The sequence below is a fragment of the Rattus norvegicus genome, chromosome 14 (assembly GCF_036323735.1).
Source record: "Rattus norvegicus strain BN/NHsdMcwi chromosome 14, GRCr8, whole genome shotgun sequence".
Taxonomy (NCBI): Eukaryota; Metazoa; Chordata; class Mammalia; order Rodentia; family Muridae; genus Rattus; species Rattus norvegicus.
This window is the reverse complement of record NC_086032.1, coordinates 55,088,235-55,115,018: the sequence shown is the minus strand read 5'-3', so window position 1 is coordinate 55,115,018 and position 26,784 is coordinate 55,088,235. Positions and strand designations below refer to the sequence as shown.

Here is a 26,784-nt window from a genome sequence, read left to right as displayed (position 1 = left end):
ACATAACATAGCTCAGGTCTCAGCTCTTACCACACTGAATGTGAATGTCTATGCAGCAATAAGCCAGTCAACTAAGAAATGGCCCGTAAAATGTATAGCCAAAATAACATGGAGAGCAACTCAATAAATAAATAATATTATTTCATGTTTCTTATAGATGTTTTAATGATAAATTTGATTTTGAGATATTTTTATGTACTCATACTTATGTCAGGTTTTGTCTATTCTTTGTCTAAAAGCAAAAGGCGATCCTGTATTTGTTAGGTATTTAAATTTCATGCATGAAAATAATAAAATATATTCCTAAATTTAAAAAAGGTGATTCTGTAAGTTGTTTCAAAGGACTGTTATCCCCCATTTCAGGAGCATGATGCAGGGAGATGGCAAGTTACTGGTCCCCAGATAACACATTGAAACTCCAATTGAAAAATAATAAAAATAAATAAAACAAAGAAGTAATCAGAAGAATCCGAGAATGAACTGAGTATATAAAATTGCTTGGAGATTCCTCCTTTTGAAAAAGTAGAGAAGATAGAAGAAAAAGGAGGGGCAAACATCAAAAAGAGAAATTTGCAACAGAGTAGAGAAAAATTAAAAGAAATTAAAAGAGTAAGAAAAGAAAAATAATAAAACAGTTCTGAAACTTACTGCAGATACAGGGAGTGGCTCTTTTCTGGCATCTTTCAATAAACAATATATCAACCTCTATGTGAGGATTCTTGCTCTATGTGTGAGTATAAGAGCATCTCATACCAATTAATTAAACATTGAAATCATAAATTTAAAGGGAGAGCACAGAGAGGTAAATTGTGGAGGGGAGGAATGTTGAAAGGAGAAAAATGAAAGGGAGAAATGTAATTATAATCTCAAGAGAAAAAATAGCACCTCCCTATTACCTCCATGTCTATTGAGGAGGTTGCCCTGTATATAAATACCTACGATTAATTTTGAGAGGTTGAGAAACTTCCTGAAATCATAAGTCATCCCTTGGTAAAAACAACTGAGTGAAACCAAGCATTGATAGCACATACCTTTAATCCCAGCATTTCGATAAAAGGAGAAGGCACATCTCTGTCTGTCAGTTCATAGCGTAGGGAACCAATTCCGGGACAGCCAGGGAACATACAGAAAACATATCTCATAAAAGAAAACCAAACCAAACCATACAAAGCATGAGATAAGTGAGTGCTTTAAAGGTAACTTTACTCTTACAAATGGGATGTGAAAAACACAATAGCAAAAGGTCAGTTAAGACAAGCAAATATGCAAATATTTGTGACAAACTGTCAGCTGGTAATTATTTTAATTTGATTTCACTCATCTTCTTGGTTCAAGATTTTCATTGATATATATTCATGATATATTTCAGGCATAAACCCCATGCAAGACCTTACAATGAATCAAAATAAGATTGTGCACATAACTATTTCTGACATGCACAGAGGATTTCACTAAGATGGAAACTCCATCCATTGATATTTGTGCAATTAATTCGTAGCATAAGTCTGAAATCTTGCGAAACCCAGAGGGTTACCGTGATATATGTATTTGGATAAGATCATACTCATTGTATTTATATTGCTTAATATTGTGATAAAATACTTTGGATACTATATATGCAAAAGTAACCTTATTAATTCATGAATTTAGTGTTTGTATTATGCTAAATGGATTATAAAATTCTTACTAATAAAATTTTGTATCATTTTAATTATCCATAAATGAAGCTATACATACCTTAACAATCATACATGCCCAGTTACTCTCCTGTTAGACAGTAGCCCACATACATTTACCAACATCAGATATTTTGTTAAAATAGAATCATAAATTGGGGGGATTTGGTGACTTTATTTGGCATAATGGTCTCATCCATCATCTCTATTTAAGTATGTACCAGTGTTTTATCCCTTTATGGTCAACTCTCAGTTTCACTGTGTGTGTCAAAGTGTGTATGTGTGTGTGTGTGTGTGTGTGTGTGGTGTGTGTGTGAGAGAGAGAGTGTGTGTAGGTGTGAGTGTGTGTGTGTTAGACTACCGTAAATAATATTGCTGGAAACATTTGAATAAAATATTTCACCATGGTTTATTTTCAAGTTTTATGCACACTTACCTATATTGAATATTATTATCCCACAGTATAACAATGTGTTTATATTTTTCAAAATTTTACTGAGCTGTTTTATAGCGTGACAGTATTTTACTTATATGTGTAGTGATAGCTCCATTTCTTCCATGTCATGCCCTTACAGCAGATATGTAACTGCTTATTTTTATTAAAATAAAAGTCTTACAGTGGGTGCAATGTAATATGTCACTGGAGATTTTGTTTTTATTGAACTTATATGAATGAACTTAAATTCTTCAGAAGGTTTTGTTGGCCATTTGTAAGTAATCATAATTTTATGATTTTTTTGTTCGAAACTTTACCTCTCCATTTTTGTTATTGTCATGATTTTTACTACTGCTGAAGATCAAACTCAAGGTCTCAATGAACTGTAAGCAGTCAATCTATCACTGAGTGTTATCTCTAGTACCTCTAGATCTCATTTTTTATAGTCATGAATTTATGTATGAATAATATACAAGTCCCTTAGCTTTTTTATTTTTTTTTTTGCAAATTAAAGTATAGTTTTCCATTCCCTTTCTTTTTATAGTGCTTCCCATGAATTTCACCCAGAATATCTCAAGTTCATGACTCCTAGGTGTTTAATTGTTGAATTTCTAAATATTTATATACAACCTACACGATCCATATTATGTATATATGTATATATCACTTGTATGTATATGACTATAGGGCTGACCATTTGCTATTAGATAAAATATTTGGGATTTTCAGGGGGAAACCATTTATCCTTCTATGAGCATTCCTTAGGTGTCTAAAGTCCTTTGTATATGATTAAGTTCTCAAGACATTTCATTCTTCCATCTTGGCATTAATATTGGTGTAATTCTTCTTCGGGCTTCATGTTAACAATAATCTCTGAATTCTTTGAAAAGTTAATACAATGTGTTTTGAACATATTTGTCCTTCTTACCCAAATTGTTTCATAACCCTCCTCTCAACCTCGTTATCACTTCTGACCTAATTTTGAGATTTTTCCTTCCCTAACCTTTAAGTTCAGTTCATGTTCTACAGTCAGTGTTGTGAATGGAGCCTGAAAATAACCAGTTTTTCTTTTCTTTTCCTTATTAATGTAATTTGACACGAAGATAAATATTGTCTATTCAATGCTTCAATGGTCTGATAATATCATTTTCCAATAGTTTTACTGTTGTATATTTTGAATGTATATGTAAGAATCAACCTGAGTTCATTACTGACTTGTTATGTTGTGAAATGGGATGCTAATGTCATTAATTTTATAGCTTTTCCAATTGTCCCCGATGTACGTTGAGAAAATGTTATTCTTTTCCAGTTGTATGGCATTGAGACATTTGTGGAAATTGTAAATTTTCATTTCCAATATTTATTTCTCTTCTATTTATCTACATATTCTTCTCCTATGATAACCTTTATCTTATATTTGCTAGCTGGAGGCACTTAGATTAAGACCTATAGGCTACTCCTGCTACAGAATGATTCCAGGCAAGCCTGGACTTCTTAAGACTCTTTAAAAATAATACATATAATATGGCAGAAATGAAATTAGTATTTGCTGTCCCTTCTAGACACATCCTGGATTATTACTGTACCTTTATGAATTACATGCAATTGCTATTGTTGATAATTTTGGAAATAATATAATGGAGTCATATTTGTTATGTGTGAATACTACTGTATTTGTAGTTGCTCACTATATGCAGCTAATAACCAAATATACTTTTTCTCAATTGCCTTAAGGCTATGTTTCTTTCCAAACATATAAACTGATACAAAATTGTACATAGGCACAGACATACATATGCAGACACATACATTATGTACATATATAATATATCATTAAGAATGGAAGACTTTGTTTTCGGGAAGTGTCTTACTTTATATCCTGGCTACTATTGAACACATTAAGTACCCATCAAATTCATGCCAATCCCCTTGCCTCTGCATTCCAAATGCTGGATTTTTAAGCTTGGCATCATCCTGAACAGTTTAATAGAGATTGTTTTAAATTCAAAATATTTACATTCCCTTAACTTCTCCTTGTACACACTACTGTCAGCTTGACCATGTCTCTAACAGCCTCCTTCTTTGTGCTTGTACTCAGACTATTTTTTTTAAATATGACACCCTTCAAAAATTGATTTATAGAAATTGCTGCTAGAAATGAACATTCATTTTCTTCATAAATATTTTCTTTTGTTTTGTTTTATATATAAGAGGACATTCTATTTATTTAAAAATTATGAATGTAAATTTATAATCAGTCAAACGAATGTGTCTAGTAGTGTGTCAGTAGTGAGTGTGTGACTTTAGAGAAGTTATTTTATTGCTTGAAAAATTATTTAATGATGGAGACTACAGAGGTAGAAAAACTAGCTATGATTTGGCAAAGGGCCACGAAAAAAAAGTATATACCACAATGAATGTGATGCCTTACTAAGCGAATATTAATGATAATGTTTCCCAGTAATTGCCAATGACATGAAATTAGTTAAGTCATGGTCTTGTGTTCATGTTATTCACAGTCCATAGTGAAAGAATACATAAAAATCACGTAAAACAAATTGTTGGTATTTATAAGAGGAATGCAAGTAAATTTCAAGGTACTCAAAAGTGATTTCATAAATTCATTTGTGTCCTAACCAACAGAATCCAATGGGGATATTATTTCCCATTACATAGACAATTAACTTCCATTATCCATCTTGAGATTGCATTATCTTGCGAGCTACACCTCACTGGTGACTTAAATTAAGCAAGAAGAAAGAAGTTGGCTAATTCGTCCCTTTGTATTTTTATTATTCAAGTCTATGAAGATGTTAGATGGTGTTCACTTTAGTTCAGGGATTTGTGAATTGCTTTCTTTTTGTGATTATCATACTGATTACTGTTCACTAAATTAAATTTACATATCTGCTGAAATTAGAGTAAAGAGATTTTTTTTTAATTTAGCTTTAAGAATATCCTATTATACCACAATGGAACATTTTCGTTATTTTTCAGTGCTTGCTACTTTTATGTAAACACATATAATTTCGACACAACTATAGTCCTTGTAGGTATGAGGAATTTCAAATGAGAAAATACCCTACCACATTTAGTGCATAGGCAAGAGTATGGTGAATATTCCTAGTGATATATTGGTATGGGATGGCCAATGTCTCTGTAGGCAGTCTCATCACTAGGCTGGTGGTTCTGAATGATATAAAAGAGCAAAATCAGCAAACAGCACCTTATGATATAGGCTTTAATTCCTGAATCCTGTATTGAGCTCCTGGCCAGACATCCCTGGATGATGAACTCCAAGCTATAAAATGAAATAACCCCTTTTGTCCAGAGATGAATTTTGTCATCGTGGTTAGTCATAGCAATTGAAGCGCTAAGGCATTTTCCTTGTCCTTTTAAAATATGAACTCTCATTATCTAAGATTTATATTAAATTAATTCTAATTTGAGATCAAATTAAAAAATTCATGTTAATCAATGGGTCTGAAAAGTTCTGAGACATTTGTATTTTATTCTAACAATTTAAAATATAATTTGAAAAATAACAGTAATTTAAAGCCAAAGAAACATCAACTAAATTTTAGTCATGATGGTCATATTACACTGTGAAGAACATGCTTTTGGAGAATGTGTCCTCTTCATAATTTAAATCAGGTGATAATGCTAACCTCATTAAATTGTTCTGATAAATAATCTGTGCTGGTTAATAATAAATTTGCCTAGTTATTGTGTTCTTACATACACACAGCTGTTTAGAGTTAGCATTAAGTCTTTAAATGTTGTATATTATATTATATAAAGTTATTTATTATTTCTCAGATTACTGTGCTGGAAAGACACTTTATTTGAACACTGTATAGTGTCACTAACAGTGTTAGATACAGTTCAATGCTACAAGCTATTTCTTCTCAGTTGAAACATTACCTCATACCTGAAATGAGGACTGTAAACATGAAGTTTGAGACTAGCCAGATGGCTCAACAATTATGAACCCAAGTTTCATTCCCATCATTCATTTAAGGCTCTTTATAACTCTCTGTTGGGATCTGACATTCTCTTGTGGTATTCGCAGGCACCTGGAAGTAGATAGTATACACTTACATAGTCATATAACCATACAAAATTTAGACTGAAAAAAGGTAAAAATAAAAACTCAGATAGTTAATAAAATTTATTAGATTGAAGGAGCCCAAATAGTGGAATTCACAGCGCTCTCCTTGAAAGTTCTGTAAACACTAAAGGGTTAGGGGACCACATAAAGAAACATTAGTTAGATCTGCCTTTTTGATGCCTGGTTTCCAGCTCTCATGTGTTTTTGTTCACACTTGGGTGGGATTCCTGATGATACACTTGCCTTTTGCCTTCCATGCTCCTATAACTACCATAAGTTCCATCCTTCATTAAATGAGACTTAAATGGAATAGCTTTCTTTGTCATCAGTGCCTTTTCTTAGGTAAATAGTTGTTCATTTATATCTTCCCCCAAACATTCATGCAACATCATCTCATTGGTCCTTTACTTATATACATATATATCTTTAATGATACTACAGAAAAGTTCAGGCCTAGCCATCGGTATCTAAAATAAGCAAGATTATTAAGTGTACTTGAGTATGCTATATATGCTTTTGTTATAAATGTGTGCTTATAATTGGTCTTGCAAACACAATTTCCTAAAGGACCACCTATTGCTCTGTGATATGGGTCATATCCCTTGGAGAGAGGGCCCAGAAGAGATGAACTAGATCAGACATGAAATCTTTCTTCCAGAATGCTCTGTAAAAAATTTCAGAGGAGAGATGCAACCAACGGTACTACCCAGTGGTGAAGCCTATGAACCAAAATGACCAGCATGACAATAAATGCTGACCAGTCAGTGGTTGAGCAGAAGAAAGAATAGAGCAGAAACTTCTGCCAGTCGTGGGGGAAGAGAAAGAAAGAGGGAGATTCTGAAGACCACAAGGAGGAGAAACTCCTGGAAGACACATTGGAGAAAAACATTTGAAACAGATAGAGCTACAACGATATTAAACTGCAAGAATCATGGGTCTGTGGCTGGGGCTGGGGTGGAGGTTGGGGTTGGGGCTGGAAGATAACCAAATTAGTATTAGGAGTTAATATGAATAATTTAACTGTCCAGCTATTTAGGTACAGCTTGAAATAAATCTTGGTTTCTCTCTGTGGTTATTGGGAATATAATTTCAAGAAAGAAAGCCACCTGATTAATTTACCACTTACAATTATAATAAAACTAATTCATTTTACAGACTGATCTTTAATGTATAGGTTGTTATTAGTTTGCAGCTATTCTGACATACTACCAGAACCTCACATTCACATGTACTTACCATATTCTTGCCCATTTATTGTATACATCCCATAAAAAACAAACACAAGAAAGCAAACAAACAAACAAACAAACAAACAAACCTCCTTCCACAAATCAGTGCAGTTCCAACGTCTTAAAACAATATGATCAGGTTCTGTCATAGCAGTAACTGCAATCTTCTCCTAAGATGACTACTTCTTTATGTTTTAGTCAGTTTTCTCGTTTTGAACACCAACTACCAGACAAAAGCAACTTAAAAGAAGAAAGGTTTATTTTGCCCTGGATTTTATCCTCCAAATAAGGAAAATATAGCAGATCAACATGGTTTACATTAAAGCTGCAAAATGTTTTAAATTGGTAAAAGGAAACACCAACACATTGACCTCTTTCTTTTTCTTTTATTTTTGTCTTTTTTCCAACATAGCATAAAGTTCAACCACTTTCTAATGGTATTTTAATTTTAGATATCCACTGATGGGTTAAAACTATATTTATGAAAGAGGCTCTGTGGATTATCTTTTCTCTGGAAATGTTTGCATTTCTAGGGATGTTTCTTTATTAATCCCATGTAATTATAAATCTACTCAATTTGACATTCTGTTTTAACTATTATCATACCTTCAGGCTTACTTTTGGTTTCCTGTCTAATGAGATAAATTGGATATTTTTCCCAAAATTCATAATTATTAGTATATTATGTGTGTCAGAGATGGAGGCAAAAACAATAATGAGATCATTTTAAAGTGAGGCACTTTCATTTAGAAGTACTGATCTTAGCACTCGGAATGTTGAATACTCTTGATTTTTTTACAAGAAACCAACTGATTGGGCTTTAGATCATTCAAAATATTAATTTTTAGCTGTAACACTATATAGATCAGAAATCAGCACCCAATTGTGAAACATACACCATAGCAATAAAGTAATAATTGCTCTTGTCGGCGTATTATCTGTCTGGGTTTTCCTAGAATACAGACACTACAATGTGAGATACAAAGGCATACAATTCATATCTTTGATGACAAAGGTCCAAATCCATAATCCTATACATACATATTATACATTGACAATTTTACCTGAGCTTAATCTATAAGAGCAGCTCAGTAGATCGTGAAAAAAACAAAGCTTCACAGTTAAGCACAGATTTCCTATGGGTAGTAATTTCATGCTTAAGTCTCCTGGGGGCCAGAAGACAAAAATGTAGTTTAAATAACAAGATATCCAGCAAGTGGATAATGAAGATAAAGAAAAATACAAGGATCTGTTTTCTGGTGATTTCTACCTGGGTTTTCTGCACATGTTGCTAATAGTCAAGTAAGCACAGAGATACCAAATGAACACACAACCCAAGCATGAATCAGAGGTTGTTATTGATAGCAAAAAATGTACCAACAGTTTATAGAAAGTCTTATGAGGCTTTCCAGTAAGTGGAGCAGTCTCATGAGTGAATTTGTCAAGGGTCAATAATGCTAAGTTAAACGACTAGATTGTCTTTTATTACAGATGCAGGTTGCCATTGAGGAGTTTCTTACGTGTGTACAGACTGTCAATTATGTAGATCAAATTGTACTTCAGTGCCAAAGTATAAAGTAATTGAGATTTCTTCTTGCCCTTCTTAACATTGTGCTAAAGGACAAGAGGAAACTTTATTTAAATAAAGTTAGACTTTGTTTTTTTGCAAGCAAAATATATTAACAAATGTTACTTTTGCCAATGAAGAAATATAAGAGTATTCTGTTTAATAATCTTCATTAGATTTATTTTTCTCCTGAAATGAGGCAATGGTTTATTACATACCATACATTAAGCACTGTAACAAGTTCAATATTATAGATTATCTTTTATTTTATTTTATTTTTTAGATATTTACTTTATTTATATTTCAAATGTTATACTTCCCGGTTTCCCCTCCGGAATGACCCCATTCCATTCCCCCCACTTCCTGCCTCCATGAGGGTGTTCCCCTACAATCCCATCTACTCCCTCTTACCTCCCCAACCTGGCATTACCCCATACACTGGAACATTGAGCTTTCACAGGACCTCACCTCCCATTGATGCTTGACAAGGCCCATCCTGTGCCTCACATGCTGCTGGAGCCACGAGTTGCTCCATGTGTACTCTTCTGTTGGTAGTTTAGTCCCTGGGAGCTCTGGGTTATCTGACTAGGTGATATTGTTGTTCTTCCTATAAGGTTGCAAACCCCCTTAGTTACCTCAGTCATTTCTCTAACTCCTCCATTGGGGACCCTGTTCTCATCCGCTTCTGCATTTGTCGTGCTGTGGCAGAGCCTCTCAGGAGACAGTTACACCAGGCTCCTGTCAGCATGCACTTCTTGGCATCCGCAATAGTGTCTGGGTTTGGTGACTATATATGGGATGGATCCCCAGGTGGACCAGTCTCTGGATGGCCTTTCATTCAGTCTTGCCTCCACATTTTATCTCTGTATTTCCTCCTATGAGTATTTTGATAGAAATTGACAGAAACCATTGGATTGATACGTGGCATCACCACACACACCAGTTACTGGAAACTTAGCAACATTTAGTTTTTTAGCAATATTATATCTTATTTATATGAAGACAGAGAGGTTTCATAAAAACTTAATTATGTTATGGAAACTCAATGAATTTTGTCTTATATATTTATTTAAACAATATAGATGAAAGTTTTAAAATTTTTCAGTAGATAAAAAAGAAAATATCGGAATATAGCTTGGCTAAAGACAAATTTCTTTTGCTCTATGTTTGAAAGTAGTTTCCCACATAGACTATAGTACACACTTAGTAAAAATTCACTTGGCTCATACTTTCAGCAATGTTTTGGCCTCAGCTTTCCATGTGTTTAAATTAGAATTGTTTGTCACTACAATTCCTGGCTAATTTGCCCTTTTAAAGCTTGAAAATGAAAATAATCGTCTTTGAGTAGTAGTTATCCTATTTCTGATACTGTACTGGGTAGAACATATCTTTCTCATATATTCCAAGTTAAAAATATCAGCAATAGGAAAACTGAAAATGTATATTTCCTTTTTCATAGATAAATATGGAGGAAAGTTGAGGTTATATATTTTCTTATATTATTTTCATTTTCATCTTTTTATTAATTACCTTTTTGTTGATTCTTTTTGAATTTCCCATTGTGCACCTAAATCCTACTTATCTTACCTTCTCTTCATACATGCACTCTACCATCACAATTTCCACAAGGGAAAAATAAGTATACATAAGTGACCCCAAAAGTCGCACCAGAGAACTCCTAAACCTGATAAACATCTTCAGCAAAGTGGCTGGATTTAATATTAACTCAAACAAACCAATAGCATTCCTCTACTGAAAGGATAAACAGGCTGAGAAAGAAATTAGAGAAATGACACCCTTCACAATAGTCACAAATAACATAAAATACCTTGTGACTCTAACCAAGCAAGGGAAAAATCTGTATGACAAGAATTCCAAGTGTCTGAAGAAAGAAATTGAAGAGGATCTCAGAAGATAGAAAGATCTCCCATGCTCATGGATTGGCAGGATTAATATAGTAAAACTGGCCATTTTTCCAGTAGCAATCTACAGATTCAATGCAATCCCCATCAGAATTCCAACTCAATTCTTCATAGAGTTAAAAAGACCATTTTGGAAATTAATTTGGAATAACAAAAACTAAAGGATAGTGAAAACTATTCTCAACAATAAAGCAATTTCTGGGGGAACCACAACCCTTTACCTCAAGCTGTATTACAGATCAAAAGTGATAAAAACTCTTTGGTATTGATACAGAGACAGGCAGGTAGATCAAGAGAAAAGAACTGAAGACTCAGAAATGAACCCACACACCTATGGTCACTTGATCTTAGACAAAGGAGCTAAAACCATCCAGTGGAAAAGACAGCATTTTCAACAAATGATGCTGGGCCAACATGCTAGTCAGCATGTAGAAGAATGCAAATCAGGAGACATCCATATCAGGCTCCTGTCAGCAAGCACTTTTTAACGTCATTAATAGGGACTGGGCTTTGTGACTGCATATAGGATGGATTCCCAGGTGGTAAAACCTCAGGATGGTCTTCCCTTCAGTCTCTGCTCCATTCTTTGTTCATGTATTTCCTCCCCAAAGTATTTTGTTCCCCCTTCTAAGAAGGAAAGAAGCATCCACATTTTGTTCTTCCTTCTTCTTGAGCTTCATATGGTCTGTGAATAGTTTCTTAGGTTTCTGAGCTTTTAGACTGATACCTACTTCTCAGTGAGTGCATACAATTTGTGTTCTTTTGTCATTGGGTTACCTCACTCGGGATGATAATTTCTAGTTCCATCCATTTGTCTATAAATTCCATGAAGTCATGTTTTCAATAGCTGAGTCTTACTCCATTGTGTAGATGTATCACATTTTCTGTATCCATCCCTCTGGTGAGGGACATTTGGGTTTTTTCCAGCTTCTGGCTATTATAAATAAGTCTGCTATGAACATAGTGGAGCATGTGTCCTTGTTACATGTTGGAGCATCCTTTCAGTATATGGCCAGGAGTGGTATAGCTGGATTCTCAGGTAGTACAATGTATAATTACCTGAGGAACTGCCAGACTGATTTCCAGAGTGGTTGTACCTGCTTGCAATCCCATTGACAATCGAGGAGTGTTCCTCTTTCTCTACATCCTCACCTGCCTCTGCTGTTACCTGAGGTTTGTATCTTATCCATTCTGACTGGAGTGAGGTGGGATCACAGGGTTGTTTTGATTTGCACTTCCCTGATGACTAAGAATGTTGAACATTTCTTTAAGTGCTTCTTGGCCATTCAATATTTCTAAGATGAGAATTCTTTGTTTAGCTCTGTACCCCATTTTTAACTTCTTGAGGTCTTTGTATATATTGTATACTAGCCCTCTATTGGATATAAGAAAATATCCAATAAAAGAAACAATTCAAAAGTGATTGTAAAATGAAATTATAGTTTTCCCTAACAACCCAAAAGTCCTACTCTTCTGTAAAATAATGATTGTTTTTATAAAATTCTTAATGATTTAAAAAAATTTTAACAAGTTAAATAAGAAAACCTCATTGTGGAAGTTGTAGTGTGTCTTAAAACATACTCTTTTGTCCACAAATCTTTGCCTTTAATTGTTCATTACAGTGTGACTTGGGTCTGGTTCCAGGCCTCTGACTTTGGCTACACTATCAGTCCTCACTGGGACTCCATTCCAGTATCCTGCTGTTACCGTATGTCCTGGAGATCCTGCAGCTTTGGATCTGTAGGACCATTCCCTTCAACTGCTCCAGGACTTCACTGATGGTAGATGTTGGGGTCATCCAAGTCAAAGTCCTGAATCTGAGGCTGGGTAGTTATTTAACTGGTAAATTTAGAAGCACTCCTGAATCCATGCCAGCAGGGTGACATATTCAATAACAAGATCAGAAGGGGGCAGATCCAGCTCTTCTGCTCTATTGCCCTTCTGATAGACTCAGGTGCACCCATACCAGCAGGGCCATCTCTATATTGGTGCCTTCAAGAGGTACAGGGACTCTTCTCCTGAGTTCTTCTGAGGCAAGGGAATGGGCCAGATCTCCTACTATCATATTCTTGTTGCTGCAATCTCACCAAGCAAGGTCAGCTCACTGTGATACTCAGGCAAGTTACAGGACCTCCTTTGCCAGGGAATGTTGGAGTCATTGAGGGACAGGGACAGCTCCCCTGCTTTGATGACTTCAGGGCCATCTCTTCAGGGCCATGTCTGCCAGAATAGTGATAATGTTTTAAGAAACAAGGATAGGGCTGGAGAGATGGCTCAGCCGTTAAAGGCTAGGCTCACAACCAAAAATATAAGAAACAAGGATAAAGGGCAGTGATAACATTTGAAATGTAAATTTAAAAAATATCCAATCTTAGAGTAGTAGAAAGAGGGAAATCATAAATGGGGTATATTATATGAGACAAAAATGTAGTTTCAATTAAGGGAGGGGGTTTGGAATGAGTTAAAAAAAAAGAAACAAGGATAAAATATTTTAGATTTGAGTACCATAGTCATCTGTATCTGAATCAAAGCTCTCAAACACATGTGTTTTTCTCTATGCTTCTGCATGAATTAGCAGTGTGTTCGCACAGCTGCAGTGTTAGACTGATTTTGCCTTCCACCTCACATGACTTCACTGAAAAAATGAAAGAAAGGCTTCTGAAGTAAAGAAACAATATGATATCTCATTTGTATTAAAATACAGAGAAAAGCTAAGCAAAGGGCTGTCCCTTCATTTTCAAGTGCATTTTTTCACTCATGGTGCAGATCACAACCCTTTAACCTTTCTTTCTGTAATCCTTGCCTATGCATCTTATTTAAAAATACATTATTACTAAGTTAAGAGTCAATCGAAACAACTACACTTTTGAAAATACAGATATTCCCGTCTTCATTTCCTATACGGATTATTTTATTTTGTTAGATCATATACATTATTTTTAAAAGACTTGTAAAAGAATCACTCCAAATTACTTGATAACCAATTTTGTTTATCTAATTTTGATGAACCAAATTAGAATCCAATTAAGGCTTGACTTCAAACATTATACACTCAAGTCTGAACCATATCACAAAAAAGAAGTTTTAAAATTTGTTATCTCTTTATAATTAAGGAAAATTCAAACTATAGAACAGTTCCAATAATAGCTTTGCTTGTTCTGCTTTTCATTCATATTCTTAACGAAAATATCAAGCTTGAGATTGTTAAACAGATCTATAAATATGTTACATTTCATAATTAAGGAAATAAAATTAATTTGGTTATCTTTCTGTTGTATTTACCCAATACATTTCACATTGCACCAACTGAAGCTTTCAAGAGAGCTACATCACTAAATGTCTGGTGTATGTATTCAACATGAATAGCCTCTTCAGAAGCATCAGTTGTATAAAATATGCTACACATAAAAATTACTAAATTCCTAAGACTTCAGATGTGTTCCAGCTCTTTTCTAATCCAAAGAAACAAGAAAAGATGCAGTGAAGGGGGAAGAAAAGTAAGGTCTCATATTTCCTGCTTCTTCTTTTCAAACATGTCTGTGAGAAACAATGCAGTGAGATAACTTATATGGAAGAAGATTGGGGAAAGGAGTATGTCACTTCTACACAGATGCTAAGAGCAGATGTCTCCTATGAATTCTGGGCCCAGAGTAGTTCTAATGGCTGTAGACTGTAAAAGTGAAATGTTTTTGGTTAAAGGCTCAAAATTCTGTTCAGTATCATATCCGCAAAATAGCTGCAGGCCATGGAAGTGCTTATTTTGTCTCAAGAACCACTAGCTCTCCAGAAAATCATATAATAAGCTTGGTCATAAGATCACGATATTAATACACTTCAGTGGGTTTCATTGATTATCCTGACCAGAATCACTAGCAAGCAGGTTAGAAATCGGTTGACTCAGAGGTTGTGAAATGATGAAGATCTTAGGCAGTATGATGTCAATAATTTCAAGTGCAAATTTCTATCCATCACTGCCGTTTATGATGAGTATATACACACATATATCAGTAGGTTTTTACACTGACATAATGTCAACTCCACCTCCCGCTCAAACAAATTAAAATTTTGGCTCAGATCAGGTTGGACTCTAACCCTGTACACATTCAACCTTCTTTAGAAATGTTGTATAGTTGTTTTCTGTTTGCAGGCCATGAAAGTGCTTATTTTGTCTCAAGAACCACTAGCTCTCCAGAAAATCATATAATAATCTTGGTCACTGTTTCTTATCAGCTCCTACAATGTGCAATCTCCAGAAAGGACATCTAGTTCTCCATTAACACAAACAAGCCTCCAACAGATCAGAGTCCCATGCTAGTTCTTAGGCTGTTCCAGTTAACCCACTCTCTTCCCTTTGCAACAAAATCCTTATCATCATTAGGCCTCTTGCACCATTTTTGCTATATTCTCTGCTTTCAGAGTTCTGGTAATTCCAAGACTGATGCTTTCATAGCTTTTTCTCTCTGTCCCTGAAAAGCAGCCATGGAAAAATCCTCCTGAGCCTGCTGGTTATTCTTTTTCTCATCTTGAATAAAATCATTTCACTATCAATGGAATGTGTGTCTTGATGTTGTCTTTACAACACTGCTTGCTTACATATAATAGATAATAAATATTCTATCCTAATATATTATATACTATATATTATGCATAATATATATACACTAAATGGAAATAGGTAAAGTAATTAAAATATAAATTTAAGTAAAACAGGAGTGCATGTGTGAGCACTGGAAGAATGATGTAAGATGCTTCTTTATTAGGTGGATGCACGACATGGCAACATTGAAAAGCAGAACTCACCATGGTACATTTAAACATTCTTTAACACCTAGTTCACAGGCTCTCTTGGACTCCTTTTTACTTGCTAGAATTGTCTTGGAATAATTCTTATCTTGCTTTTCATTGTTCACTGCAGTCCAACCCTGCTACAGGCTCTGCACCCAGCAGTTATCCCAGCTAATTATTTCTGTTCAACGTTTTCAAGGACCTTCATCATTGCATGTCATACTCTCAGGTAATTGGAATGAAGTAAGTCCTAATGCAGGTAACTGTTTGCCAGTCCTAGCTCCAAATAGTTTAAGAAACATAAATAAGAAATTCCTTGTAGGCACATGCTCGCAAAAAAGGAGAGAAAGAAGAATGGGGAGGGGAAAATAAAACAGGTAGGTTTTATTTTAGACCAAATAATATATAATATAAATTACATGGAAATATTTTTCAGTCTTCTTATTTGCTATATTCCTTAATGTTTTTTTTTATTTCCTTAATAATTTCACTTCATTTTGATTCTTTTTTTTGTAAAGGCAAAGATTCAGGAAAAGTTAGTGCCATTTATATCCACGATATTTGCTTTTATTTCATCAGATTTTCCCTGTGTAATCACAACAGTGCATGTCTCAGTATCCTCTAGGCAGAGCTACACCAAGTGTAAACATTCCTAATGAAGTAATCAAAGATTCGCATTTAAATTCAGGGATTAAAAAATTCTTCGCTCTTTTCCACTATTTGAAGTCAGAAATCTCCTTACCTGTAGGTTTGGTTTTACCTTGTATTTTTCAGTTAGTTATAAAATGAATCTATCTCTAGTTGCTTGGCTTCATTACTTTAACTGCTTTGTAAAAAAGTCTTTAAGGGATGTATTCAATCTTAGCCAGAGGCTTTGATTCCTGGGACAAATGAAGCTTTTCTTTAGAAAGACAAACTAAACACAAACAATATATAATGATGTAATCGTGAAACACCATTTCTAGATGAAGAAAGAAGATGGAAGGATGAGCTTGAGTCTTCTCTCTCCTTTGCCTTTCACCCTGATGTTAGTATGGCCACAGCTGTAGGGATTAAAATCAGTACAAAAAACATTATCTTGCTGTTCAGTTAGTCATGTATACACACAGTTCTGGCTGAACTGAATATCAAGGAATTGGGCGCAGAACACGCCTTTCTGAAAGCTTTCAGAGTCAGGGGAAGATCATTTTCATGCTATTACTTTGTTCTGGAGACCACCTGAATGCAATACTCTTTCTTTATACTCCTCAAAGTCTGAAACAGCAGGGCCTAACATCAATAAATAGATCACTGACTACCTTGTCTCCCTTTTGAACATATAAAGATTCTTCCAACTACTCTGTATATATCCAATAAACCCTAGATATTCTATCTACCTTAATGTTAACTGAATAGCACATTTATTTCAAATTACCCATGTTTATTACCATTACGGGCCTAATGAAACATAATGGGATACCCTTGAGGAGCCCTTTTAGAATCAAAAGGTGATTTTGAGCATTCCCCTTTTGTTAAGGTTACCCTACTCATCTCACCTTCACAGGTTCTGGGTATTGGTTCTTGGCATCTCTGAAGTACAATACTTTTTGTAGCAAGAATCCACCTTAGCTTGGAGAAGGGTTCTGAGGAATGATTTTCTAGGGACAGTGAAAAAAAAGACTCGAAGTTAAATTGTGGGTCTAAGCTGGAGGCCTATGTTCTGCTAGAGACAACATTAAAGCCTGATTTCTCTCTGTTCTGCTTTCTTTCTCTCTACTCAATATTTTATCTCTCTGATCTGCTTTCTCTGGAGATCTCCAGATAGCTCTTTCCTCCTATGTTCTATTTGTTCCAACTGTCCAAGCAGTTCTCTCTTGCTATTCTAAAAATATTTCTCTGAATAGCTATCCAGCCATTTACTCAAGGTTTCCCTTTTATTATTGTATGACTCAGTGTACTATAAACCCAGACCCTTAATTCTTAAGAGGCAAAAAACACACATTTTCTTTTAACTTTGAAGAAAATTCAGAGACCTGCCTGACTCAGTTAATCACAGATGATGAACTATCTGGGTAGAACCCTGTTCTGAAATCATAATTTCTAACAAACAAGAACCTAGATTAGTTCAGTCCCAGGCTGAGCTTGAACTCAGGAATCTGCCTGCATTTACATCTTTCTAACAAGTTGGCTCATTAATGCAGCTGCCTACATTCCTTTAGATTCATGGAGCCCCTCCTCCAATTCATACTGTATCCTATTTGCATTGTTGAGAAAGTGTATATATATATTGAACTCACTGTTTTCCGCAGCTTTAAGCTGTACTGATGGTTCCAACTCTTATCATTTTGCTAAGACATGAGTCCCCAACTCTTATCATTTTGCTAAGATATTAGCCACACTTTGCCTCCTGGACTTCTGCTGTCTCTGATTATCATGGAGTCATTAACATCAACATGGAGGACATTCCCTAAATGAGGAATGTAACATAAATATGTATATTTTTATTCAAACAAGCCTTATGGCTATATCAGCCATTGACACTAGACTCTTGTGGAGGCTTAAATCTATTGGCTCTGTCCCAAGGGAAGGAATCTTGTATTCAGTCCCCACCAAGGCTATACTGGCCCTGGCACTGTTGACTACCATGGTCAAACCTGGTAATCATTCCTTGCACCTGTGTGAGAGGTCAGTGAAACACTACAGAAATCATCTTAGCTGACATCTCCCTACAGAAAGCTTGACGAGTGTGAACAAGCATCTTTACAGTGCTAGGTTAGCTGCAAAAATTCTACCAAGGACATTTTCTTTCTTCTCCAAATCCATCCCCAGTGTAGCTTATTTTTAGAACTCCGTTTACCAACAGGCAAAAATCCATTTTTCACCTTTTGAATCCTGGCAGACATAGCCACTTGCTCTGATCAGTGAAACATAGTAAATGTCTATTTCTATAGTCTAAGCTAGGGAAATAAACAGAGAAGTGGCCCAGTCATACACATCCTCAATTTCTCAGCTTCTATTTCCACACCTGGTAAAAAAAAAAAAATCAGAAAAGATTGCCCAGGGCACTAGAACCATGTAGTCAACTGTGCTATAACCATTCACAATCTAATATACAAGTTCAACACAACATGAAACTTACATCTTTTACGTACTGAATGATGTGTTGCTGTGCTGGAAGAAACCATTGTAACAATATATTACTGCAACACACCATACCAACAATACTCCTAATGGCATTGAAAGACATGTTCTATGCTAGACATAACATCTTGATATTGAGTGAGAGATTCTATTATTTATACTCCACTCCTTATTAACAACCTCTACATTAATAATATTAAACCTATTTATTTCTAGCTATTTTGTATTTTATGTGCTTCAATTTAACCAGCATTCTTTAAAATGTGGTCCTCTTGTATTTGAAATCTAGGTAAATCATGAATGTATTTTTGGAAGTATATCAGTACTTTACCTAAACCAATATAATGCATTTAACACTTTAATATGTTATTTAAATTGCTTCCTTTTATGTTTTAGAAACATAATGCTCAGCTTCATGCATCATTGGTAAGAATATTTTGAAAATTCAGGAATGTAGAACTGAGGTGAAAGAATTTCAGACATCAAGAGAAAGTTAAATGATGATAGAAAAATGTTTATTATGAAGCCAATCAAATAAAAATATTTTAAAGAATTGCACTAAAACAATAAAACTGCCAATAATTAATATTAAACTAAAAAACTTCTTAGTCCCTCAACAAAAAACTATAGCCATTCATATTTCCATTTCACATTTTTTGTTATAATATTTAAAATTTAATATATTATCTTAAATAATTTATTAGCAGGATTTCTGTTATTTAACATAATCAAAACAGTGACTATATATGCATATATGTGCAATTAATTATATTAAAGTAAATTAACCTACTTATAGGTTTTATTTTTTTAGCATGATACACAGTACACCATATATATTAACCTTGCACCTATAATGTCCTACTATTAACTCTATTCATGCTGCACATTATCTCTAAACTTATTCATTCTGTACAACTCCAACTGTTTTTCGCTCGGAATACACTGTCATAAAACATTTTTTAACTTTTTAACTAGGCTAACTTATTAGGTACGTGAACTATAGTGCTATATACTAAAGATAATTATCTAAAAGTGGGAAAGCTGTCAGATCACCAGCAGTCAACTGGTTGCTGCTGAATCGCAACTTTCCCACTCGGTGCTTTGATGCCCTGTAAGAACTCTTTCAGTGTGTAAGCTTTTATTCCCTTATCTGCTATGTTAATAATGATACGAAGTTATAATGTTACAAAGGATGTTAAATATGTTAAAATATGCAACTGCTTTGTGTAACAGCAGTTTTGCAGAGTATTCTGTGAAGCTGTTCAGAGAGCATCCTTCTACAAAGGTTGGGAAAATACAAAAAATTACTCCTGGAAAGTGACCATTTTTCTTTCGGGTAGCCTTTTAAACAAGAGATTAGGAACACTACAATTATTCCGTGGATCCTTAAGATATTTCATACGGGGCCGTTAATTTTCAAACAATAAAATTTGCACACAATTCTTAGACATTCTGAATTTCAGATGTTTCCCACTTGCTCACAAGGGTAAAAGTTGAAAGAAACCTGACAGTAGGAGGTAAAAGAGTAACATAAATCCATGCTGGGACTGGCCATCTTCAAAAGAGGACTCTGCAAGCCAGGAAGATAATACTAAAGCTAGATAACCTCTGCATTTCCAAGAAGCATTACTATGAGGAAAATTTGTTGCAAATAATTTACAAGGCTTTTATCGTGCTATTTTAAACAACTTTTCTCACTGGGAAGGGAAAATCGATGTAAAATGCATACTTTTATTTAGTACTTTGTGCTCACCTTCTGTGGGAAGAAAATGCTTATCTCAAAGCTGTCCTTCATTTTTGTTAAAGCTTAGGACACAATTTCATCAGACATCAAAAAATATGAAGAGAAGAAGGCAACATTTGTGATGTTTCACGATAATATTGACTCGTAATTTATTTTGACATAGATGATTCGATGTCGATTACAATTTCTGATTATCTAGAGCTTAGCTCTGTATCATTTGAGTAATAAGCATTAAAAATGTGAAATTATTGCAGTGGTCATTTTGACAGAATTAATAATGTCAGAATTGCAGCTTAGTTAGGTGAGTGAAGCTAGTATATATTTATTCTCAGTGTCAAGGATTAAAGATTAGCATTTTAAATATGACTGAAAACACAGGAGAAGGAAATTTAGCAAAACAAGGTGAAGGAAGTTGACAAAATAAGTTAATAAATAGTAAGCCTATGTACATTAATATATCAAATTGAAGGATGAAATTACTGAAGAGAGTAGTGATTTTGGAAAGATTTGCCTTTTACGCAATGGAGATGTTTTTACTCTAAAGCCATAACTCTTATCATAAAAGACTGAGTTCCTAGAATAAAGTTCCTACACCCAAAAGATATGGTTCTAAACCAAAGGTTAAAAGCAGATGAGTGGTTTCTCTTTCCTGATTATTATAAAGGCCTGGCCTTTGTGCTGCTTCTTTCAACAATTTAAGCAGAGAACAGAGGCTAAGTCCCAGTAAATTAGAGTCTGGTTGATGTAGAAGAAGATAGAAAGATAAACAAACAGACAAATATAATTAACCAAGACACCTTTCCAATCAAAGGGCATTAGACACAAAGACATTGTCAAGAAAATAAGTTCAATTACCATGAGAACCAACACCAGTGATGTGGTGATCAATGGATGTGCTTCAGAATGGAAAAACTAAGGACGATCATTTAAGCTGTATTGTTAATATAAATTCTGATTTATATTATATTATATTTAACATTGATGTCATGCCAAGACAAAACAGAAACATCCATAAAACAAATATCATATCTTTCACATGTGTGTTAGTAGTATTATCTGTTGTTTTGTAATGAAAGTAACAGACATATATGAAACCTTGTTAGCTATATATTACAAGATTCAGTTACAGATACTGTAAAAAGATGGTCAAGATTGTCTTGTCATTACACATGTAATGCCCCTTTTCAATGTCACATTTTCTGAAGCAATAATCTAGTTTGTATTTGTCATGTTCTAGAAGAGCCCATGTGGCGCTGGTTTTGTCTTCCAGTGCAAGGGCTAGCATGAAATTGTTACTATCTTTAAGAGGGTAGGCTTAGGGAGGGGTCCTTATGACTTTGTGAATACTTCATTCAGAAGAGAATGATGAAGCTTTGTGGAAACACTGAATTACTTCTTTAAAAAGAGTAATTGTAAAAATGGTGATTCTACTTACAGCCTTCTGCAATGCCTTCTTGTGCTTTGATCTTTTATACTAACATGAATTTGTATTGTCATCTGCCATGAAACAGTCCTGTTCTCTGTTGCAATTGTCAGACAAATAAACTGATCTCATAAATAAATCCAACCTCAAGAGTTTTGATAAAGTAGCAGAACATTGACTAGGTGATTCCATTTCTTTTGATGTAGTCAAAAAAGTTCATAATTGTGTTTTCATAATACAAATAGGCCCAAGGTTTCAAATATATTTCCAACATATTATTATTTATAAAGTTATTTTTCATGAGCTAACGTTCTGCAATATAATATTATTTACATATATTACCAACTGTCATTGGAAATGTTACAAATTTAAGATATCTCCAAAGCTGTCTAAAAAGTATTTTTAAATTTCAATTTATTTAATATACCAGCCACAGTCATCAAAAATACCATAGAAAGTTAAATGCTAAGAACACATATTCAGCAAGAAAATATCACTTATCTCAAAGTTTTATGATTGAAAAATTGATGCAGCATTCAAATATTCTTATGGTATAAAAGTTAATTCAATGATAGTATCAAACTTAAGTTACACTAGTCAGTACTTTATATGTTTCATTGATAGTACACAGAGAACATTTATAGACCATTACATATTACTTTAAAATTAGTTTTAGATGCTGATTTTTTGTGTTTGTTCTATTAAAAATTGTGGAGGACCGTCCTCACATTCTCCATTGTAAGATGGCGCCGATATCCGGCAGGATGCACCTAATAAAAGGGCAATACGCAAGCGCCTGGTAAATTCCTCACTCAGGGGGACACGTATGCTGTGGTACGTCATCTGGCACATCTGGCAGCGACCAGCCAGAGAGTGACATGTCCTAGGCGAGGATAGTTTCCTATATAAGGGATGGTCTTTCCCTCACTCGGGGTCTCCGTATTGTAAGCTTGTGCTCTTGCTCTCAAGATGCATTAAAGCTATTTCTGCAGAAGGATCCTTTGTGTCCTGCGTCATTCTTGCTGGCGAGACGTAGCATGGGACATTTGGTGCCGAAACCCGGAAGAAAGATCTCATCAGCACCTCCGGAGACCCCTTGGTGACAAGGAGGATTCAGAACTGCAGGTAAAAAAAAATACGTTCAGAGAGGCATGCCTTTCTTGGATTTTGGTCTGGGGTTGTCGCCGCCTTGGGAAGGATTTGTTGAGGCTATGGTATTTGTTCTCGGAGCCACCCTACTCTTTCTTATTATTATGTACTGTTTTCACCATTTCCGCTGCTAAAAGGACAGCAGCTGGAGGCGCGTCTCAGTCTACCGTAAATAAGTGAGCTTCGCGCAGCTCCCCTTTACTGTTGGGGAGCAGGGACGCGATAGCACCGCCTGGGAAGTGCGCGTAAGACTCCCATATATTAGAGAGCGGCGTGTCTGTTTCTACTCATGCCTTGTCAGACGGACGTAGATAAGCCGCTGGGCATTATTGGTCCCCCATGGGATCCTCACAGTCTGTGATCACGGCTCTGGAAACGGTGCTAAAGCAGAGGGACATTAAAATTGGAGGAAGAACACTTAAAAACTTTGTGAAAGAAGTGGACAGGGTGGCTCCGTGGTTTGCCTGCTCAGGCTCGTCTACAATTGCCTCATGGGACAAACTTGGAAGGGACCTAGACAGAAAATTGGCAGAGAAAGATCTGCGTCTAGGAACTAAAGCCATATGGAAACTAGTCAAAAATTGCTTAGCAGATGAAGTGTGCAAGGCAGCAGTTGTAGGAGGGCAGACCACACTCGATATATTTCGAGACAGTATGTCAGAAACTGAACGTGGTGAGAGATTAGACGCGCGTAAGAAAAAGGACGTCCTGAGAAAGAAAAAGAGCCCTCCCATTAAGTCCGCGGATAAGGGAGTGTTAAAGCTTTCAGATTCCGGCACTTCCCTCTCTACACAGCAACCGGGAGGGGGAGCCAGCATATACCCTGTGAAAGAGCTAGAAGCGCTGAACCTCGACAGTTCTGGTAGCTCTGAGAATGGAATCTTAGATTCAGAGGAGGAGGCTGAGTTAGATGAGGAAGCAGCTAGATATGAAAAAGAGAAATATCACCCCGAGGAACAAAAGAAAGGTAATAAAAAGCTTCTGCCGCGGCAGTCGCCAACCGCACCCCCTCCGTATGAGGCGTGCTCTTGCGCATTCTCTTTAGTCCCCGATAGGGTGAGAAGGAAGCTGCGGATGACATTCCCGGTCTTTGAAACCCAGGAGGGTGAGCGGGTTCATGCCCCAGTCGAATATAACCAAATAAAAGAGCTGGCGGAGTCTGTCAGAAAGTACGGAGTTACAGCCAATTTCACCCTAACCATTCTTGAAAGGCTGGCTCTAAATTATTTGACACCCGCCGATTGGCAGATGATTGCAAAAGCGACCCTTGTGAACATGGGCCAATATATGGAATGGAAAGCACTTTGGTATGAGGCGGCTCAAACACAGGCCAGAGCTAATGCCACGGCGTTAACGCCTGAGCAGCGAGAATAGACGTTTGAACTCTTGACAGGACAGGGTCGCTTCGCAGCGGACCAAGCTAATTACCATTGGGGTGCTTATATTCAAGTCTCCAGCTCGGCCATTAAGGCCTGGAAGGCACTCACTAGGAAAGGCGGGGCCTATAATCAACTTACTCGTATCATCCAGGGACCTCAGGAACCGTTCTCAGACTTCGTAGCCAGAATGACAGAAACTGCTGGACGAATATTTGGTGATGAGGAGCAAGCAGCACCGCTCATAGAACAGCTCGTTTACGAGCAAGCCACCCAGGAATACCGGGCGGCTATAGCACCTAGAAAAAACAAAGGATTACAGGACTGGCTCAGAGTCTGCAGAGAACTCAGCGGGCCTCTTACTAACGCAGGCTTGGCGGCCGCCATTCTCCAGTCCCGGCAACGCCCCCTTAAAGGGACAGATACAAGATCATGTTTTCGATGTGGAAAAATGGGCCATTTAAAAAGAGACTGTAGGATAACCAAGGGAGACAGGAGGCCTGCAACTATCTGTGCCCGATGTGGCAAGGGCTACCATAGGCCTGACCAGTGCCGCTCAGTGAGGGATATTAAGGGAAAACTACTCCCTCCCTTGGAAGCTCAGCCTAATGAGATGTCAAAAAACGGATCGTTGGGCCCCCGGTCCCAGGGCCCTCAAAGATATGGGAACCGCTTTCAGAAAGCCATGACCCTGACAGAGGAGACTCCCCAAGAGGTGACACAAAATTGGACCTGTGTGCCGCCTCCGACTTCTTTCTAATGCCCCAGCTGGGCATTCAGCCAATTCCTGCTCAGACTGTGGGGCCTTTGCCCCCAGGAACCATAGGCCTTGTCCTTGGGAGAGGATCTCTCGCCCTACAAGGACTGATTGTCCATCCAGGCCTTGTTGAAGCTCAGCACTCTCTTGATATTCAGATTCTTTGTTCAAGTCCCGATGGGGTTTTTTCCATAAGTGAAGGAGATAGAATAGCACAGTTATTACTCCTTCCGTGCTCCCAAACCACAATACAGGATACCAAGGGGCCCATGGGGTCCACTGGTAATGATTTGGCATATTTGGTGGTTCATCTTAACAACCGCCCAAAATTGAGCTTAGAAATTAATGGAAAGAAATTTGAAGGCATTCTGGATACTGGGGCTGATAAAAGTATAATTTCCTCAAAATGGTGGCCTCAATCATGGCCTACCATAAGATTTTCTCACTCGCTACAAGGCTTAGGCTACCATTCGTGCCCTAAAATCAGCTCTGCCACTCTAACTTGGACGACTGTCGATGGCCGACAGGGACAATTTGTTCCCTATGTACTTCCCCTACCTGTTAATCTTTGGGGGAGAGATATTATGCAGACCATGGGACTAACCTTATCTAACGAATACCCCCCACAAGTGGCCCACATGATGTCAAGAATGGGCTATAAGGAAGGGAAAGGCCTAGGGCGATTAGAACAGGGCTGTCTCACGCCCATTGAACCAGTCGCAAACCCCCATAAACAAGGCCTGGGTTTTTCCTAGGTGCCATTGAGGGTTCTATGCCCATACCCTGGCTTACAGAGGAAGCTATATGGGTTCCTCAATGGCATCTATCCTCTGAAAAATTAGAAGCTGCCACTAAATTGGTTAATGAACAATTGCAGCTTGGTCATTTAGAACAGTCCATTTCACCATGGAATACTCCTATGTTTGTGATAAAGAAAAAATCAGGAAAATGGAGACTTCTCCATGATTTGAGATCCATTAATGCACAGATGCGTTTATTTGGCTAGATCCAACAAGGCCTACCCTTACTCTCTGCCTTACCTAAGCAATGGAAGATAATAATTATAGACATTAAGGATTGTTTCTTTTCCATCCCCTTGTGTCCACAGGACAGACAGAGGTTTGCATTTACTATACCAGCTACTAATCATCTTGAACCTGATAAGAGATTTCAGTGGAAGGTCCTACCTGAAGGCATGGCCAATAGCCCCACTATTTGTCAGCTATATGTGCAACGAGCCCTTGAACCTATAAGGAAGCAATTTCCATCTTTGCTTCTGGCTCATTACATGGATGACATTTTAATATGTGATAAAGATTTAACAACCTTACAGACCTCATATCCCATCTTAATCAAAACATTGGGACGATGGGGACTACAAGTCGCTGTAGAAAAGGTTCAAATTGCAGAAATTGGCTCATTTCTGGGATCGGTCATTTATCCTGAAAAAATAGTTCCCCAGAAATTAGAGATTCGCAGACATCATTTG

General features: G+C 36.4%; 1 pseudogene; it reads left to right on the top strand.

Moving 5' to 3' along the window:
- LOC120096514 (endogenous retrovirus group K member 6 Gag polyprotein-like) overlaps nt 1-25,298 on the top strand; it is a 40,283-nt pseudogene extending 14,985 nt beyond the window's left edge.
- Nucleotides 25,299-26,784: the final 1,486 nt, after the last annotated feature.